The 20,321-nt window shown below is 44.4% G+C and overlaps 1 protein-coding gene, 1 non-coding gene and 1 pseudogene across 2 annotated transcripts in view; all 3 read left to right on the top strand.

Annotated features, from left to right (window-relative positions):
• LOC141094652 (uncharacterized) overlaps positions 1-20,321 on the top strand; it is an 803,576-nt gene that overhangs the window by 199,820 nt on the left and 583,435 nt on the right. The gene's annotated exons all lie outside the window — the stretch shown is intronic.
• On the top strand, positions 5,285-5,472 carry LOC141094961 (U2 spliceosomal RNA). Its single transcript, XR_012233225.1, has one exon. It is a non-coding gene; the product is annotated as a U2 spliceosomal RNA (small nuclear RNA).
• Positions 19,966-20,140, top strand: LOC141094988 (U2 spliceosomal RNA; annotated as a pseudogene).

Genomic DNA, 20,321 nt, shown 5'->3' on the forward strand with positions numbered 1-20,321 from the left:
TAGTGACCAATTTAATCAAATAACGGAAATTATTAAATCAAATCTACCTATTTTACGGGTGGATCCAACTTTGAGAACTATATTGGATAAAGGCTGCAATTTTATTCCTAAAAAAGGAACTACAATTGCGAATATTTTGTCCCCCAGTGATCACACTTTGTGTTTTTCATCAGAAAATAATTCAAGCTGGTTATCTGTCTCTGGTAGCTATCGTTGTGGAATAAGATCATGCGGTTTATGTAAATACATGTATAATACGTCTACATTTAAATCCAGTTACAAAAAATGAATATGTCATAAATATGTTTGCCAACTGTAGTTCCACATATGTTGTTTAATTAATAACATGTGAAACATGCTTTATTCAATATGTGGGCAACACCACACGTTCTCTTCGCAAAAGGATTTCTGAACATCTTTATGATTCATGTAATAAAACTACAAGGAGTCCCTCGGGAGCCTCTCAGCATTTTGTTTCTGTACATGGAGGAGATGTCAGTACTTGCAGGGTTAATGTAATAGAAACTGTCCCAAACCCCAAGAGGGGAGGTGATAGAAAAAAGGAATTGCAGCGTAAAGAAGCAATGTGGATTTTAAAGTTAAAAACACGATATCCCGCAGGCATGAATTTAAAATCTGATCTTTTATATATATATATGATTAAGATGATGTGGTGATTTCCTCCATGTTCAGATACAATGCTTTATGGTATGGTGGAGAAAATCCTCCCTTCCTGCTACTGTGGACCTCCGCCCATTTTATTTCCCTCCCACTTTACTTCAGCCAGCAAGTGTATATAGGTATATGTTTATTTGTAAGATGTTAAGCTATGAGTAAGGACCCTCTAGTCCGAAACGCGTAAGCGTCTGTCACATTGGTGAACCATATGTTTTTTATGCATCTATTCTGTTTTTAATCATTTTTTTGGAATAAAGTCTTTTGATTTTAACCATCCTTTGGTCGAAGTTGCTGGAACATCTCCTAAGTATTGTGTCTACAAGATTTTCTGGAATCCAAGCTCCCTGCACCGCCCAGGATTGATTGCATTCCTCCAGACTTCGCATTTGCTACGGTTTGGTGAGCTGACAAAAAAATGTTTTCCTTTGTGTACTTGCGGGTATAATACAGTCTGACTCAGTTGAAGCTTGTACAGTACCCATGCCAGATGGCCCAGCTCCCACAGCCAAGGCTGTACCCCTGCCTACTCCTGCAGGTGTCCAGGTTCTGCCTGGCGAGGAGATGGCACTGCCACAGAGGAGATCCAAAAAGGATCCAAAAAAGAGGCGGAAATCCAGAGCGGTTGGTGCCATTCCAGATATCCATCCAGATATCGATCCAGACGTCCATATGGAGGCCCCTGTTGATGACCACGCTGATGTTGGATCTGATGTCTGCCCAGAAACCTGTCCGGAGGACCGCCCGGATGCCGATCCAGAGGGATGTCCTGATGTCTGTCCGGAGGGTGAAGGTCGCACGCCAGATGGTGACCCTAGTGCTGAACCTGTTGATCATCTCGTCCCGGAGAGAGCGTCTGTAGGTGTCCCTGGTGAGGTTGTGGACGTTCCTTCTGCTGCAAAACCTGGACGAGTCTTGGTGGCCCTGGAGGACCGGATGGAAACCAGTGCCAGTGGTAAGCGGAGCCGTGAGGAGGCTCAGGGAGAGCAGAGTTCGCCTGAGTCAATCTGTAAATTCTTTCTGGCTACTACAGTCAATCTTCTCAGCCCAGAAGGGACTAATTTAATAGAGGAATACACGGACTCCGATGATACCGCCAGCCTACGGATTATGTCTTCACTTTCACCTGCCATATCACAACTGTGTGAGTCTGATTCAGAGAGTCTGGAATCATTAAAAAAGACTTAATATGGCAGAGATCCGGGTTGCCTCACTAAATGTGAGAAGTTTAAAGAGCCCGTCAGGAGGGCTGCTTTGTTTGCATGGTTAATGACTTTGAACTTTGAGGTTTTTTTCCTGCAGGAATGCAGTATTGATCATGGACTATCATATCCCAACCTAAACAAAGACTGGACAGCAGGACCCTCTGTCTGGTCAGGGTCCAATGACAATAAAGCTGCGGGGGTTGGGATTTTATTTAAAACCCAGAATGCAAATGTTTTATCAGTTACTGAAATTGTTCCAGGCCGTGCCTTATTTACCCATGTTGTTTTAAATGGTTTTACATGTCGTTTTATGAATATTTATGCATCCCCAGAGAAAAATGAGTGGGCTTCCCTTTTTAATGACATATCTTTGTTTTTAACAGGTCCATCCCCAGTAATAATGGGAGGGGATTTTAATTGTGTCATGTTGGGAGAAGGGCGGAGTGGAGGTGATGGTGCTAGAGGAACAGACAAAACCTCAAGTCTGTTAAAACACCTGGTGGCAGACTTTAAGTTATTGGATGTATGGAGGAAGTCCAACCCTTCTGATCCAGGATACACATGGAGGGGTAGAGGGCTGTCCTCTCATATTTATTTTATTTTATGTTATAATGATGTTTTTAAATCTAGGAACCCAGGCTTAATGGAAAACATCTTTTCTGACCATGCACTGCTACATGCCAGCTTGCATGTTCCTGGGGATGCAAATGTGGGTAGGGGTATATGGAAATTAAATGTACTCATATTAGACGAATTGGTAAGAGCGGATTTTGTTGCAAAATATGAATCTTGGAGGAGGAGGAAACACCCAAAACAGAGTATGCTGGGGTGGTGGGAATGTGTAAAAACCCGGATTAAAGAATTTTTTATTAAAGTGGGTAAAAGAAAGGCACGTGAAAAAAGGAAATGTTTTAGAGATTTTAATGTCAGGCTGCAGACTCTCCATACGCTTAAGGAGTGGGTGTGCCTGGTGTGGATGGTAAGATGGCCAAGATTCAAACTGAAATCCACCAATTCCTGGAACAAAAAGGTAAAGAGGTGATATTTAATGCTCGTGTGAAATTCTTAGAAGAGGGTGAGTCATGTTCAAGGTTTTTCTTTAAAAAAGTAAATGACAAAAAACAAGTAATTGTGGAATTGGAAGGAGAAACCTCCACTAACGGCATTTTAGACAAAACTTAATTTTTATAGTGATCTTTTTAATACCAAATAGATTGACGAAACTACCCTTGTAGGAAATCTTAATGTTTTATCTCAGTTTTTAAACAAAGATGACCAGGTGTTTTTAGAAAAAGATGTTTTACCAACTGAGATTGAAGAGGCCCTAAGGAGTTTTGGTAAAGGCAAGGCTCCAGGGTCCAATGGTCTCCCTATTGAATTTTATCTTTGTTTTTGGGATTCCATTAAAACGGACTTCCTACAAGTGATCAGTGAATCCTTTATGGCAGACTCCTTACCAAACTCATGGCGCAAAAGCATGATCACCCTCATTAAGAAAGGCGATAAAACACAACTGGAGAATTGGAGGCCTATTTCATTGCTAAATATGGACTATAAAATCCTTGCTAAAATTATTGCCAGTCGTCTGAAAACAGTTATTAAACATGTGATCCATCCAGATCAGGTGTGTGGTGTCCCCGGGAGATCAATCTGGGAACACTTAAACTTGATTCGGGATCTGATCTGGTATCAGAAAGACAGAAAACAGCCATTAGCTATTTTATCCTTGGATTTTATGAAGGCTTTTGATAGGGTCTCCCACTTTTATCTTTTTAAAGTTTTAGAAAGGATGGGGTTCCCTAATTCATTTATCCAGAAAATATCGCTTTTATATAAACAGTCATGTGCACAGGTTTTAATTAATGGGCTTTTAACTAAGGAAGTGGAGCTTCTTTCTGGAGTAAAAGAAGGTTGTCCCATGTCCCCACTTTTATTTGTGTGCGCCATTGAACCACTGTTGTGCCTGATACGTCAGGACAAGGTGGTCAGAGGGATCTTTATTCCAGGTGGGGGTGGGCACCAAGTTAAAGCTCTTGGTTATATGGATGATATATCAGTGTATGGCACTAGCTCAGCATCTATTAACAGAGCAATTTTAATTACTGAAATTTTTAGTGCTGGATCTGGTTTTAAGTTAAATATTAATAAATGTGACTGCTTGACAATAGGCCAATGGGAATCAGACCCCCCTCGGATCCCTACACAAACAACTGGAATCAAGATTCTGGGCATCTTGTTTAATCCAGAAAATGATGGTAAAGAAAACTGGGATTTGGTACTAAATAAATTAAACCCAAAAATTTCCCTGTGGCAAATCCATAAGCTGTCAATGGAGGGTAAGATTCTTGTAATTAAGATGGTCTTGCTTCCCATTCTGTACGCTGCTATGGTTTTTCCCCCAAACTCCATTTACTTAAAAAGGCTCATGAAACCCATGTTTTATTTCCTATGGGGATCCAAAATGGAGAAATTAAGGAGGGAGGTGGTTAGTAAAAATAAGAGGATTCATGTTTAGGAAGTTAAATTTCACCATGAATGTTAACTGCCCTTTTCTTTTGTCACCCCAGGAGCAATACAGGGCCCTTGAGAGCACCATTACAGAGTATGATTTAGCCCATGTGGATCACCAGTTTCTTTATGACCAACGGAAACTAACAATTATGTGTAAAGGTCATGAAGAGATTGAGGATGTATCTAATTTCTCCATCTCTAGATGCCGGCTAATATGGAACAACGTTGCCTGCCCGGCTCTTAGTAACCCACAAAACGATCTAGCCTGGCAGGTAGTGCACCAATGCCTCCCAACAAGAGCTTTTCAGCACCATAGGGGGCTGGTGGCCAGTGCTAGATGCCCAAGAGATAGGTTTGCACCAGATGAGTCAGTGTTCCACCTAATGTGGGACTGCCCCCTATGGCTTATGATTAATTGTTTTAAAGAAGATCTATGGAAGGTGAGAAACATATTACTATTTAAACGTGATTTTATTTCTGTAAATGATTGCATTGGACTGGCTCTGTGCGAAATGTATACTTACTATTTGAGAGACTGTAATAAAATGGGAGTCAAAGAAGCAAAAAAGCTATGGTGTTTACAAATCTGGAATTCGTATTTACATATGTAAATTACATGCATATATTATTTTTTATGCTCTTAATTGTGTTTTAATCAGATTTGTTTTAAGCCATATTTTATGTAATTGGGGGATGACTATTTTATTCTGACAGAAATGTTTTCTTTCTGATGAATTGTAAAATAAGACTCAACAAATTAAAAGGATTCAGTTTTATATATGTATGTATTACACTCATTTTAAAGACTTAACTTGTTTTTAAAATCAGATTTTGTTTGTTTTATGTCATATTTTTATTCTAGTCTTTGTTGATTTGTTTGAATTTTATGATGTATGTCTGATTTTAATAAAGCTTATTTGAAACGTGATCTGTTCTTATCAGTTTAATATCTGATACGTCCCCTATCTGGGGACCATATATTAAATGGATTTTTAGAACAGGGAGATGGAAAAAGAGCTTGCTCACTTCACTCCACGTATCAGCCCAGTATGGCAGTTTCTCTGGGAATGGTGCACTCACTCTCTTAAGCGGTTTCCAAAGACAGATTGAATTGAAATCAGGATACACAAGTAGTGTTTTCAAAGCATTATTTGAATGTTTTTTTCAAATGTAGTTGCACTGCAATTAGTTTTTTGGGGTCCAAGTTGCACATTTCCAATTCCTTAGCCTTGATTTAACTTGACCAACTCTTCTACTACAGCAAGTGCTATTCACCTCTATATGGAAGGCATTGCACTGTATTCAATCTGTCATTTAAATAACGATCTATCTTTGCCTTTTCTGCTTGGTAGGTACAGGTGTGATAAGCTGCAGTAATGTGTTTGGCTTTGGATAGCTACATTTCTGCACACCCACCTGCTTCAAAGCCTGCAGCCCCTTCCCCTCAGTACTTCCCCAGCCTTAATTCAAGCATTCAATTCCTACCACATCCCTCATGCAATGATATGCCATTTCATTTTTTAAACATTGTCCCCCTCTTGTGGCCTTTCAACTTTGAAATTTACTGTTCAATTTTGAATGAATTCATATATGAATTAAATGGAAAACCAACAATTTATCTGGCAAGTTATTTGAATGTTCGGCCTACGTCCACCTGTCTGACAGACGGTATTCTAGTGGCTTGTAGCAGCAGCAGCAGCAGCAGCAGCTAGGTGCGCTGCTTGCCTGCAGTAAATAGGATGTGTTCCATCCATGGAACACTGTGATAGGAATCATGCCATTCATAGAACACAATGCTTGGATGTGTTCTATTCCTGGAACAATGGGACCACGTGTCACAATGTGACCACGTGTCACAATGGGCAGCCCACAGTCTGTAGCAGCTGCGCAGTAGTAGTCAGCTTCAGTCTGCTATGGGAGCCTCAGCAGACAGGTGGGCCATGCTCGCCTCCTGGTTACAATATCTGGCACCAGGAGAGTTAAAGCAAGACCTTTCTTTTAGGGAGGGTAGTAGAGGGGCGGTGTAGGAGCAGTGCTCCTCTGGCCTCTTTCCTAGTACTGAAGCGCGTTTGACCGTGAGGGGAGGGTGGCCTAACAAAAAAGGGGTTGGCCTATGCAAATTAAAAGCGCGTGGAGTGGAATCCTGGGAAAAAAAAAAAAAAACAGCCGCCTGCGCTTTTGTTATGCGCCCAGACTTGGTTTGAATGTCTTCCTCAGGGTAGTGTCTGCGTCATTCTCCACAATGGGTGCCTGTCTTAAGCCCTGTGGCCTTGCAAGCGGCAAACCATTTCTGGTTATCGCTTCTCGGCCTTTTGGCTCAGACCAATTGGTTTACTCCAGGTGGTCTGACTGACGGGTGCTTTGGTACCCCTCTCTTGGCCTTGTGGGATCGTCTTCCTTCGGGAGGGCTTCACCCACTTGCTGCTATTGGGGAAGGGCTTAGTCCAGAGCAACCGGCTGCGATCAAATAGGCGGATGTCCGTGTCTTCTGGCCTAAAAGTGCTACGGAGATAAGACAAGATGCCGGCTGAAATTACCTACGCATCGGGCGAGTCCCGGATGAGAAACACCATTCGTATCGAGGTGGACGAACGTCATCGGGAACTGAAGAATCTAATGTACATCACCAATACCGTCCTTTTGGGAGGGCTGTGTGTGAAGCCTCAGGAGATCTTCTGCTACCAGGACCAAGAGCAAAAGGGTATTTATACTGTGACTTTTTCTAATGCCTCTGTTTGCAAAACAGCTCAACACTATGCCCGACTGCATGCCAACGATGAGAGCCTGGATGGTCTGAGGTTCTGCCTTCTCTACACCGGAGCAGAGGTCCAGCTAACGGTACACCTTTATAACCCTTTTGTTTCTTTGGAAGATATAGAGACTTTTCTGAAGAATTACTGCACTGTTGTCACCTATACCGGACCGGTCTTCAACAAGGTTGGTTATTGGAATGGGAAGAGGAAATTCATGGTGCAATTTAAAAAAGGATGAAGAGGGCTACGGTGGCGAGGCGCACCCTCCTTCCAGCTTCCTTATTGGGAAAAGTAAAGGGTATCTTTTCTACGCTGCCATGCCTTTCTTCTGCAGGAAATGTGGTGTCTTCGGCCATGTCCAGGCTGACTGCAAGGAGACCCGACCCCAATGTAAGAACTGTAGCCAACTGGGTCATGAAACCAGGGACTGCGAGGTTGAACGGACCTGCAATTTGTGTGGAGGAAAAGGTCATGTCTTCAGGGGTTGTCCCAACCGGGCCCCCCCTAAGAGCTGGGCAGATGCAGTTCGGCAGTTGAGGTCTGAGCAGCCTTCTTCTCCGGAAGTGGTTGCTTTAAAGACCACGGTTTCCCAGGCTGTCCCAGATGGGGCACCTGGATTGAGGTTGCCTGTACCCCCGACAGGGACCTCAGGAAGGGCGAGCGAAAACAGTGAGCAGAGCTCATCTTCGGATGGTCCAGGACAAAATCCCCTTGCAATACAACCCGTAAGTCCTGGTAATGCTCACTTGTAGGCCAAGCCTTGGGGATAGGCTTGAGCCGCCAAAATTAACCCAGGGGAATCCCAGTACGGGCCCCAAGGGGATGGATGGCACAGTATACACTCCGTTGAGTGGTAAGAATAAGGGCGAGACAAAAGGCATGGATGGTGGGACCAAAAGTGTGCCTGGAAAAGGGCCCATCGTCCAAGCCGCCACATTTCTTCACAGGTCTTCGCAGGATAAGTGTCATGTCGGACGCTGTTCACACCACAGCATCCGGCAGGCAGAGGTAGTTCCACCTCCAGCCACTATAGCCTCAGTGGCGCCGGCCTGATCTTCAGGCTCTCGGGGGTTAATCCTGCTGGAGACCAGGTTGGATGGTTAGTCACGCCCACGGTCTTTAAATAGTCATGCTGGCCTATGGGCGTCGCCGATTATAGCTTGTGTTTCATACCAAGTGGTTCCGGTCTGGAGTGGAGGTGTTCAAGAGAGAGAGATTCATATCTGGTGTCGTATGATCCGTCGTTATCCTTTCTCCTTCCCATATTTGTGTTTAGTTGTGCCCTGTTCACATTACTGTTTATTCCTGTGTGTGTGCGGCGCAGTGCAGTTTAAGTTCTCCCTGTCTGTCATTATTTGTGTGGGAGCTTTGGTGGTGACTTCTCACTGGGTGGAGGGTGGAGGGTTAAGTGCAGGGCTGAGCAGGAGATAAGGTAAGGTCGGAGGCTCAGGCATTTGCACCTTCAGCAAAAACCCTGGGTTGAGGGTCAGACAGGGTTTCCCCTAGTAAAGGGACACCACAGGGGCCCCGGGTATTTCAGCCTTAGTTGAACTAAGCCCCCGTGACATTATAATCGGCCCACATTTTTTCAGGAGTCCATGGATCCATTAGATTCCATAACCCGCCAGTTGGCGGCGCTGTCCATACAGGTCTCCGAGTTGAATGGGGCAGTTCAGCAGCAGGGCCTGGTAGTAGCAAAGGTGCAAACGGCATCTGCAGGTATCGGTGCAGAGCCGAAGTTTCCGCTGCCAGAACGATTTTCAGGCGATCGCAGCAAATTTGTCGTATTTCGGGAGGCCTGCAAATTATACTTCCGCATGCGGCCAATATCCTCTGGTAATGAGGCCCAGCGAGTAGGGCTGGTGTTGTCATTACTGAGTGGTGACCCCCAAGCATGGGCATTTTCCTTACCAGCTGACTCTGCTACATTTCATTCGGTCGATAATGTTTTTTCTGCCCTCGGGCTCATTTACGATGACCCTGACCGACTGGCTCTAGCGGAATCTAAAATCCGCGCCCTCCGCCAGGGGGAGCGCTTGGCAGAAGACTATTGTTCGGAATTTCGCCGCTGGGCTGTAGACACACAGTGGAATGACCCAGCACTGCGGAGCCAGTTTATTCATGGGGTATCAGGGAGGGTGAAACAAGCCCTCCTGATGTATGAGACTCCGGCATCATTGGAGTCTGCCATGAGTTTGGTGATACGTATTGATCGCCGTTTTCGTCAGGGGGCACAGGAGACGCTACCTCTGGGGGAAAACAGAGGTGCAGGTGTGGTTGAAGTAGATGAGTCCCCTGAACCTATGCAGATTGCTGGCGTGGCACAGGTTCAGCCTCGCGCTCCGGGAGTCCGGAAGTCCGGAGCATGTTTCTACTGTGGTAAAGGAGGTCATTATGTTAACGTTTGCCCGGTACTACCTAAGAGGGTCACACCGGCGGAAAACTGTTAAGCTCAGAGGGTATGGAGGAGACCCAACTGAGCGTATGCATATCCTCCATGATGGTATCTCAATGTATGCTCCCTGCCAAGGTTATTGTCGCCGGCAGAGAGCTACCTATATCAGTGTTTGTGGATAGCGGTTCCGCCACCAATCTCATAGATGAGGAGTTTGCACACACCGCCGGGTTTAAGATTGAAAAACTTCCTCACCCCATACAGGTGGTGACCATTAATGCTGTTCCCCTCCCTCAAGGGGAGATTACTGAGTTTGTGGCAGAGGTGAAACTCCACATTGGGGTCCTACATTCTGAGTCGGTTACATGTAGGGTCCTCCGTAATCTCCCAGCTCAAATGGTCCTGGGTTTTCCATGGCTGTCCAGGCACAACCCGGTAATTGATTGGAAAACTCAGGACATAGTACAATGGAGTGGTTTCTGCCAAGACAATTGCTTGGCCACATGTGTGTCCGCCGTGACGCCCAGCCTGCCGGAGGCTTTGCAGGATTTCGCGGATGTTTTCTCTGAGAAGGGTTGCTCAGAACTGCCTCCACATAGAGCCTATGACTGTGCTATTAGGTTAAAACCCGGGGCCAAATTACCTAAGGCCAGGATGTTTAATATTTCTGGTCCTGAGAGACAAGCTCTGAAAGACTACATCGCGGAGAGTCTGAGCAAAGGTCACATCCGGCCTTCGTCCTCGCCTGTAGCCGCGGGGTTTTTCTTCATTAAGAAGAAAGATGGGGGGTTACGCCCGTGTCTGGATTTCCGAGAGTTAAACCAGATTACTATCCGTGATCCCTACCCAATGCCGTTGATCCCGGATTTGTTCAACCAGGTAGCGGGGGCAAAATGGTTTTCCAAGCTGGACCTCAGGGGGGCATATAACCTCATAAGGGTCCGTCAGGGGGATGAGTGGAAGACGGCGTTTAACACTCCTGAGGGTCATTTTGAGAGTCTGGTTATGCCGTTTGGGTTGACCACCGCGCCTGCCGTTTTCCAACATTTTATTAATGATGTCTTTGCTCATGTCCTGGGGAGATTTGTGATTGTATACCTGGATGATATCCTCATTTATTCTAGCGATCGGGACACTCATTTGCAGCATGTTAGGCAGGTGTTACAGTTGCTCCGGGAGAACCAGCTCTATGCTAAGCTGGAAAAATGTTTATTTTTTGTCCAGGAGTTGCCCTTTTTGGGATATATTGTGTCCGCAGCTGGTTTTAAAATGGACACCGCTAAGGTGCAAGCGGTGTTGCAATGGGAGAGGCCGGAGAGTCTGAAAGCACTCCAGCGGTTCCTTGGGTTTGCGAATTATTATAGGAAATTTATAAAACACTTTTCGACTGTCGCCAAACCGCTCACGGACATGACAAAAAAGGGTGCCGATCTGGCGAACTGGCCTGAGGTGGCTATACGTGCATTTGAGCGTCTGAAGAATAGTTTTGCTTCAGCCCCCATTCTGGTGCAACCAGACGTGTCTAAACCTTTTGTGGTAGAGGTTGATGCGTCGGAGGTGGGAGTGGGGGCAGTACTGTCTCAAGCCTCGTCCTTGAGCGAGATGCATCCATGCGCCTACTTCTCCAAGAAGTTGTCGCCGGCCGAACGGAATTATGATATCGGCAACAGGGAGTTGTTGGCCATCAAATTGGCTTTTGAGGAATGGCGACACTTCTTGGAGGGGGCGGCTCACCAGGTCACAGTTATCACCGACCATAAGAATCTGCTCTACCTGGAGTCGGCCAAGCGTCTGTCTCCTAGGCAGGCTCGCTGGGCATTGTTTTTTACTCGTTTCAATTTTCTTGTGACGTACCGTCCCGGGGCTAAAAACACCAAGGTGGATGCTTTGTCTAGGTGTTTTCCGGGGGGAGAACCTCGGGAAGAGCCGGTACCCATCCTCCAGAAAGGGGTAGTGGTCTCGGCTCTCACGACTGAGGTAGAGGCGGAGATTGCCGAGGCCCAAGAGGAGGTACCACCAGGACTTCCCGCCAACAAATCATTTGTACCCCTGCATCTTCGGCCTAAGGTGTTGAAGGAACACCACGATTCGGTACTGGCTGGTCACCCAGGGGTGAATGGCACCTTAGAGCTGGTATCGCGTCGTTTCTGGTGGCCCAAAATCCGGCAGGACGTGGTCTCGTACGTGGCAGCTTGCATCACGTGCGCTAGGGCTAAGTCACCCCGAACCCGTCCTGCTGGCACGCTACAGCCTCTGGGGGTACCCAATAGGCCATGGACAGAAATCTCCATGGATTTTATCACTGACTTGCCAGCCTCGGCAGAGAACACGGTCATCCTGGTGGTGGTTGACCGTTTTTCAAAGATGGCGCATTTTGTGGCGTTGTCCTCTTTGCCCAATGCTAAGACGTTGGCTCAGGTATTTGTGAAGGAGGTGGTCAGACTCCACGGAGTACCGTCTGACATAGTATCTGATAGGGGTACGCAATTTGTGGCGAGGTTTTGGAAAGCTTTTTGCTCAAGGTTGGGGATCAAGTTGTCACATTCATCGGCGTTTCATCCACAGTCTAATGGACAAACTGAGCGCATGAACCAAAATCTAGAACAGTATTTACGATGCTTTGTGTCCGACAACCAGGAGGAGTGGTCTACTTTCCTTCCTCTGGCCGAATTCGCATTAAATAATCACCGCCAAGAGTCATCAGGAGAGTCTCCATTCTTTTGTGTGTACGGTCAACATCCTCAGTTTTGTACCTTACGTCAGGGTGACTCCGGGGGTGTCCCGGACGAGGATCAGCTAGGAGCCCAATTGTCATCAGTCTGGAGGCGGGTGAAACAGCGTTTGTTGAGCATGAGTGCCAGGTACAAACGGGTGGCTGACAGTAGACGCGTGCCAGGTCCGGACCTGTGTGTGGGTGAATGGGTGTGGTTAGCTACGAAGAACATAAAACTCAAAATCCCTTCTTTAAAACTGGGTCCAAGGTTTATTGGGCCTTTTAGGATTTCTGCCATCATTAACCCAGTAGCTTATCGGTTGGAACTTCCCGCGGTGTACAAGATACACAACGTGTTTCACAGGGCTTTATTGAAAAAGGTGGTAGGCTTGGTGGACACGACGCCGATGCCACCTCCAGTCATGGTGGATGGCGAGTTAGAGTTCGAGGTCGCCAAGGTAGTGGACTCTCGAGTAGTACGCCGTACTCTTCAGTATTTGGTGCACTGGCGGGGGTATGGTCCAGAGGAGAGGTCTTGGGTTCCAGCCTCAGACATACATGCGGATCGGCTGGTCAGTTCTTTTCACCGTCGTCATCCGGACAAGCCGGGTCCTATGAGTCTTGAGGGCCCTGGGGTCCCTCGTAGAAGACGGGGTACTGTCATGTCGGACGCTGTTCACACCACAGCATCCGGCAGGCAGAGGTAGTTCCACCTCCAGCCACTATAGCCTCAGTGGCGCCGGCCTGATCTTCAGGCTCTCGGGGGTTAATCCTGCTGGAGACCAGGTTGGATGGTTAGTCACGCCCACGGTCTTTAAATAGTCATGCTGGCCTATGGGCGTCGCCGATTATAGCTTGTGTTTCATACCAAGTGGTTCCGGTCTGGAGTGGAGGTGTTCAAGAGAGAGATTCATATCTGGTGTCGTATGATCCGTCGTTATCCTTTCTCCTTCCCATATTTGTGTTTAGTTGTGCCCTGTTCACATTACTGTTTATTCCTGTGTGTGTGCGGCGCAGTGCAGTTTAAGTTCTCCCTGTCTGTCATTATTTGTGTGGGAGCTTTGGTGGTGACTTCTCACTGGGTGGAGGGTGGAGGGTTAAGTGCAGGGCTGAGCAGGAGATAAGGAAAGGTCGGAGGCTCAGGCATTTGCACCTTCAGCAAAAACCCTGGGTTGAGGGTCAGACAGGGTTTCCCCTAGTAAAGGGACACCACAGGGGCCCCGGGTATTTCAGCCTTAGTTGAACTAAGCCCCTGTGACAATAAGATGGAGCAGGCGAGTCCATCCAAGTCCCAGGGGAGTCCTGACCAGAGTATTCCCGAGGAGATGGATCTGACGGTGCTGAGGAAGCGGAGGGGCTTGCAGAGTCAGGAAGAGGGACCATCATTAGGAGTCCAGGATCCGATGTTCCATCTGCAGGGACCATCTGCTAGGGATTCCAGAGGTCCGGAGGGTTCAAGTGATGCCGCTTGTAGCTATGATGACAATGCCAAGGGCCAGGAACCAAAGGAGAAAAAAGTCAAGTGCGGTGGCCTCAACGTGAGAAGGCAACCATCTTACGCGAGCTCTGGAGATGAGTTTGTCACTAGGGAAGTGCACCAGGCTTCTGTCCCTCCAACAGCCGTTATAGGGGATTTTTTTTCCCAGGAGAAGATGGTGGGCGAGTCCAATCTTATTCAGGATAGTAGCAGTGAAAAAGATGATTTTCCACCTTGACTTTTAAAATGGTTCCACTTTGTATATTCTCACTCAATGTGAGATCCTTAAAGAGCCCAAGTAGAAGGGCTGCTTTATTTGATTATATCGGTTCTTTATCTTTTGACTTTTGTCTTCTCCAAGAATGTGGCATACAAAATTGCGTGGACTATAGTAGCTTTAAAAGGGACTGGCAGTACGGTCAGTCCGTTTGGTCAGGTGCTAATGACAACCGTTCTGCAGGAGTGGGGCTATTGTGTAAGGGCCATAATATCACCATTATAACAGTAACCGAAAAAATGCCCGGTAGAGCAATGTTAGTTCATGTGAATTTTGGTGGTCATGTATTCCGTATTTTAAATGTGTATGCTTCTCCTTCTAAACGGGAAAGATCAGAACTGTTGGAAATTTTGCCCTTGTTCTGTGTGGGGTCATCTCCTCTGCTGGTAGGTGGTGATTTCAATTGTGTTATTGCAGGAGAATGCCGGCGGGGAGGTGACCCCAACAGGAAGAGTGATAAGACTGCTTACCAGCTGGGAAATTTCTTGACTGATTTTAAATTAAAAGATGCCTGGAAGGATCTCAGTCCGGGAAGCCAGGGCGATACATGGTCCGGGCGGGGAGTGAACTCCAGGATTGATTATATCCTTTTATCAGAGGGTTTTAAATTGGTAGATTTTAAGCTCTTTACTAATGTCTTCTCAGATCACAAGCTTTTATCTATTGATTTGGAAATAATTGGTGAAGCCAGAACAAAAAGAGGTGAGTGGAGGCTTAATACCACTCTATTAGATGACCCTCAAATTTGTCTAAACTTTGTGCGTACCTACCAGCACTGGAAAAAAAGTAGAAATCCCCACGAGTCTGTGCTGTGCTGGTGGGAGGGCACGAAAGAAAAAATTAAGCAGTTCTTCATTAAAGCTGGTAGGCAAAAAGCCAGGGAAAAGAGGCGCTACTATGTAAATGTTAACACCAGATTACATGTTCTCCTTAAATTAAAGGATTTGGGGGTAGATGTGGATGTGTACGTAACAGAACTAAAAGCTGAAATTCAAAAATGCCTGGAGCAAAAAGGGAAGGAAATAATATTCCAATCCCGTGTCCAGGAACTGGAGCAGGATGAAAAATGCTCCAGGTTCTTTTTTAAGAAGGTTAATGATAAAAAGGATTTAATGTCAGACTTGAATGGTGAAACCACTATAAGTGGAATGTTGGGTGTCGCCTTTAAATTTTATCAGAATCTTTTTAGTGAAAAATGCATTGATGCGGGTTTTTTATCCAGCTGTCTTAGTGCTTTAGATTTTAAACTCGATCCTTTAGACCAGGAAGCTTTATCTTGTAATTTAACTATGAATGAGCTTTTTACTGTCTTTAAAAGTTTTTCTGCAGCAAAAGCGCCAGGATCCGACGGATTGCCGGTCGAGTTCTATATAAAATTTTGGAGCTTACTAAAAGAGGACATGCTGGTTTTATTTACTGAGGCTTTTAAGGTGGAGGTATTGCCCCCCTCATGGAGAAGGGGGAGGGTCTCACTGCTCTTTAAAAAAGGGGAGCGCAGTAATATTAAAAACTGGAGACCTATCACCCTACTTAATGTCGATTATAAAGTGTTGGCGAAAATAATAGCATCTCGATTAAAATCGATGATAGATAAATTGATACACCCAGACCAAGTTTGTGGGGTGCCGGGTAGGAGTATGGCAGAGTCCCTTAATACCTTGCGGGACGCTATCTGGTACTCCAATGAAAGGAAGCAAAAACTTGGGATACTGTAGCTAGATTTTGAGAAAGCATTTGACAGAGTGTCACATAAATATTTATTTTCTGTTTTAAAGGCAATGAATATCCCTGAATTCTTATTAACTCGTGTTAAGTTATTATATAAGTCCTGTTTTAGCCAAGTTTTAATTAATGGTTTTTTAACGGATGCTGTGGAACTAAAATCGGGAGTAAAACAGGGCTGCCCGCTGTCCCCCCTCCTGTTTATATGTGCAATAGAGCCCCTCTTGTGTGCGATCCGGAAGGACAAGGTGGTAAGGGGGGTTCCGGTTCCGGGAGGAGGAGGCGGGCAGGTTAAAGTACTAAGTTACATGGATGATGTCACGGTATTATGTGAATCCCCTGCCTCTCTCAGAAGAGCCTTGCTACACACCACGTTCTTCTGTCAGGCATCTGGGTTTAAGCTTAATATGGAGAAAAGTGAATGTCTGCACATTGGTGAGTGGGACTATGCTCCCACCCCAGACATATGTTTTAAACAAGACTACATACAAGGGGGGCCAAGTTCTCCAAAAAATATGACATGGTTGTCATGGGAGATTTCAACTATCCAGACATTTGTTGGGAATCTCTCTCAGGCAAAACTAACAGGTCAAGGAAATTCTTATCCTCTCTTGCTGACAACTTTATCTTCCAAAAGGTAAGGGAGAAAACAAGGGGAACTGCTACCTTGGATCTAATCCTTATAAACAGGGAGGAAATGGTTGAGGAGGTAAAAGTGGCTGGGACCCTAGGAGGTAGCGACCATGCTATTTTAGAATTTTGGATAACTAGAGGTGGAAGACCTGTGAAGACTCAGACGTCAAGGTTAGATTTCAGAAAGGCAGATTTTAAGGGATTCAGAAAGAGAAATGGAGGGATCCAATGGCTGGATATCCTTAAAGACAAAAATGTCCAGGAAGGATGGGAAATCTTGAAAAATGAAATTCTCAATGCACAGTTGTTAACAATTCCGAAAAGAGGGAAGAATAGGAAGCATTTAAGGAAACCAGGATGGATGAACACAGAACTTAAGCACATGCTAAAAAGGAAGAAAAAAATGTTTATAAAATGGAAAGAGGGAGGCATATCTAAAGAAGAATATAATGCTGTCTGCAGAACCTGCAGGGCACAAATCAGATTATCTAAAGCTGAAAATGAACTGAGGCTTGCAAGAGATGTCAAAAGCAATAATAAAGGATTTTGGGGATATGTCAAAAGTAAAAGAAAAGTCAAAGATGCTATAGGATTTTTACAGGATGAAAATGATGAAATGGTAAGACAGGATGTTGAGAAGGCTGAACTTTTAAATTCCTATTTTGCATCTGTTTTCTCTCAGAAAGGAAATGCAACATCAACTGTTATTCACTGTCCTATTAAGGGAATAGAAGAATCCAGGATATCTATAAACAGAAAGATAGTGAGGAAACACTTAGGTAACCTAAATGAATTCAAGTCTCCAGGTCCAGATGAATTACACCCCAGAGTACTGAAGGAGATAGCAGAAGAAATTTTTGAACCCCTCTCCATAATCTTTGAAAATTCTTGGAGAACAGGAGAAGTGCCAGAAGACTGGAGAAGAGCAAATGTTGTTCCTATCTTCAAAAAGGGGAAGAAGGTGGACCCAGGCAACTATAGGCCGGTGAGTCTGACTTCTATACCAGGAAAGATCTTTGAACAAATTATTAAACAACATGTATGTCAATACCTGGATAAGAATGAAGTGATTAAACAGAGTCAGCATGGGTTTGTAACTGATAAGTCATGTCAGACTAACTTAATTTCCTTCTATGACGGTATCACTGATTGGGTGGATCAAGGAAATGCTGTAGATATAGTATATCTTGACTTCAGCAAAGCATTTGACAAAGTCTCTCATACAATCCTTATTGAAAAAATGACTAAGTATGGAATGGACAAGGCAACTGTTAGGTGGATTCATAACTGGCTTAGTGATCGGACCCAAAGAGTGGTCGTAAATGGCTGCACATCCAGTTGGAAGAATGTCTCAAGTGGGGTACCACAGGGCTCTGTCCTGGGCCCTGTATTGTTCAACATCTTTATCAACGATTTAGATTAAGGAATTGAGGGTAAACTGATTAAATTTGCTGATGACACAAAGCTAGGAGGGATAGCTAATACTAGAGAGGAGAGAGAGATGATTCAAAAAGATTTAAATAAACTGGAGAAGTGGGCAGCAACTAACAGAATGGTTTTTAACAGGGAGAAATGCAAAGTACTACATCTGGGCAATAAAAATGAAAAAAGCATATATAGAATGGGAGGAATAGGGCTAAGTGACAGCACATGTGAAAAAGACTTGGGTATACTAATAGATCACAGACTGAATATGAGTCAACAGTGTGATGCAGCAGCCAAAAAGGCAAATGCAATTCTAGGATGTATTAACAGAAGCATACAGTCTAGATCACGTGAAGTCATTATTTCCCTCTACTCCTCTTTGGTCAGACCTCATCTGGAATATTGTGTCCAGTTTTGGGCACCACATTTTAAAAAAGACATCAACAAACTGGAGCAAGTTCAGAAAAGAGCGACCAGAATGGTGACCGGTCTGCAAACCCTGTCTTATGAGGAAAGGTTGCAGGATTTGGGAATGTTTAGTTTGCAAAAGAGAAGACTGAGAGGAGACTTAATAGCTGTCTACAAATATCTAAAGGGCTGTCACATTGTAGAAGGATCAACTTTATTCTCATTTGCAGAAGGAAAGACTAGAAGCAATGGGATGAAACTGAATGGGAAGAGACACAGATTAGATATTAGAAAAAACTTTTTGACAGTTAGAGTGATCAATGAGTGGAACAGGCTGCCACGAGAAGTGGTGAGTTCTCCTTCAATGGAAGTCTTCAAACAGAGGCTGGACAGACATCTGACTGGGATGATTTAGCGAATCCTGCTTTGAGCAGGGGGTTGGACCAGATGGCCCAGGAGGTCCCTTCCAACTCTACGATTCTATGATTCTATGATTCTATGATTCTACATTAAAGTGTTAGGTGTCATTTTTAATGCGACCCTTAAGAGTGATGTAAATTGGGATAATGTAATAATAAAGATGGAGAAAAAGATATCCTTTTGGATGCTAAGGAACTTGACTATGGAAGGAAAGGTGCTAATTATAAAAATGATTTTGTTACCTATTATGCTGCATATTGCCATGGTGTTCCCGCCCTCTGATCTGTACATCAGACGTCTTACCCGTGTATGTTTTAGATTTTTATGGGGGTCCAAGATGGAAAAACTGAAGCGTGATTTTATGTACAGAGATTGTCTTAAGGGGGGAAAAGGAGTTCCTAATCTGTTTATGTATTTTTGTGAAATTTTTTTGTTTCTGTTTTAACATGATGCACAAAAATGGTGTTTTTAGTTGCTTTTTAAAATATGCTGTCGGAATGTTATTTAAAGTCTAGTTTAGATGTCCACTAAATACACCGGTGTTGTTATGCCCCCCAAAGCATTACGCATGTATTGAGAAGATAATCAGGGCCTGCCACCTAAAGGAGGTGGACCCTGTTGTCTTAAAAGACCAGAAAATTTTATCTGCCTTCATCAAAAAGAAAGAAGGAGTGCTTCAAGTCTCCAGTTTTTCCCACGCCAGGTCCAGCAGGGTATGGAGGAACGTGTATGGGAAATACCTTGCAAATAGTCACAAGGACTTGGCTTGGGCCATAGTCCACCAGTGCCTCCCCACAAGGGACTTCCAGCATAGGAGAGGCCTGGTGAGACATTCTGTGTGCCCTAGAGCCGCCTGTGCGGTTGATGAGAACGTTTTGCACATTTTCTGGAATTGCCCATTTGCACAGGAGGTGTGGAGGAAAATTGGTCTTTTATTAAAGTGGATTTGCGGTCTTAAAGATTTTAACTATTTATGTGTGTTTTATGGACTTTTTACTTGCCCTTCAGCGAAACAACAAATTGTATGTTGGAAAGTGATAAACTGTATCAAAAGCGCCTTGTGGAAAATAAGGAACATTTTATTATTTAAACATGAAATTGTTGATGTCACAAATTGTGTAAAACTTGCCCTGGCAGAAATGTATGTCTACTACCTAAAAGATAGAAAAGACTTCGGCCAAAAAGAAGCTAATACAATGTGGGGTTTCTACATGTGGAATGTTCTAATTTTTTAATGTATTTGTTTTTTTGTAATATTATGCAATGGTATTTATTGTAAATGTGTTTTTTGGTTCCTCGTTTTTTTTCTAAGGAAAAGTAACGGTTAACATGTAAAATGCTAAAAATGATAATAAAATTTTGTTGTAACCGGATCTGTTCTTATCAGTTTAATATCTGATACGTCCCCTATCTGGGGACCATATATTAAATGGATTTTTAGAACAGGGAGATGGAAAAAGAGCTTGCTCTGTCCACTGTATGTATCAGCCTGCCATTGCAGTATCTTCAGGCATGGTGCAATCACTCTCTCAAGGGGTTTCCCAAAACAGATTGAATTGAAGTCCAGTCCAGCAGTGTTTTCAAAGCATTATTTGAATGCTTTTTTCAACTCTTGTTGCTCTGCATCAGCTTTTCTTAGTCCAAGTTGCACATTTCAAATTCCTTTGGCTTGATTTAAATTGACCAAACTCTGTCTGCTAACAGCAA

Source organism: Dendrobates tinctorius, unplaced genomic scaffold, assembly GCF_039654945.1.
Source record: "Dendrobates tinctorius isolate UK_male_01 unplaced genomic scaffold, ASM3965494v1 ptg000065l, whole genome shotgun sequence".
NCBI classification, from domain to species: Eukaryota; Metazoa; Chordata; class Amphibia; order Anura; family Dendrobatidae; genus Dendrobates; species Dendrobates tinctorius.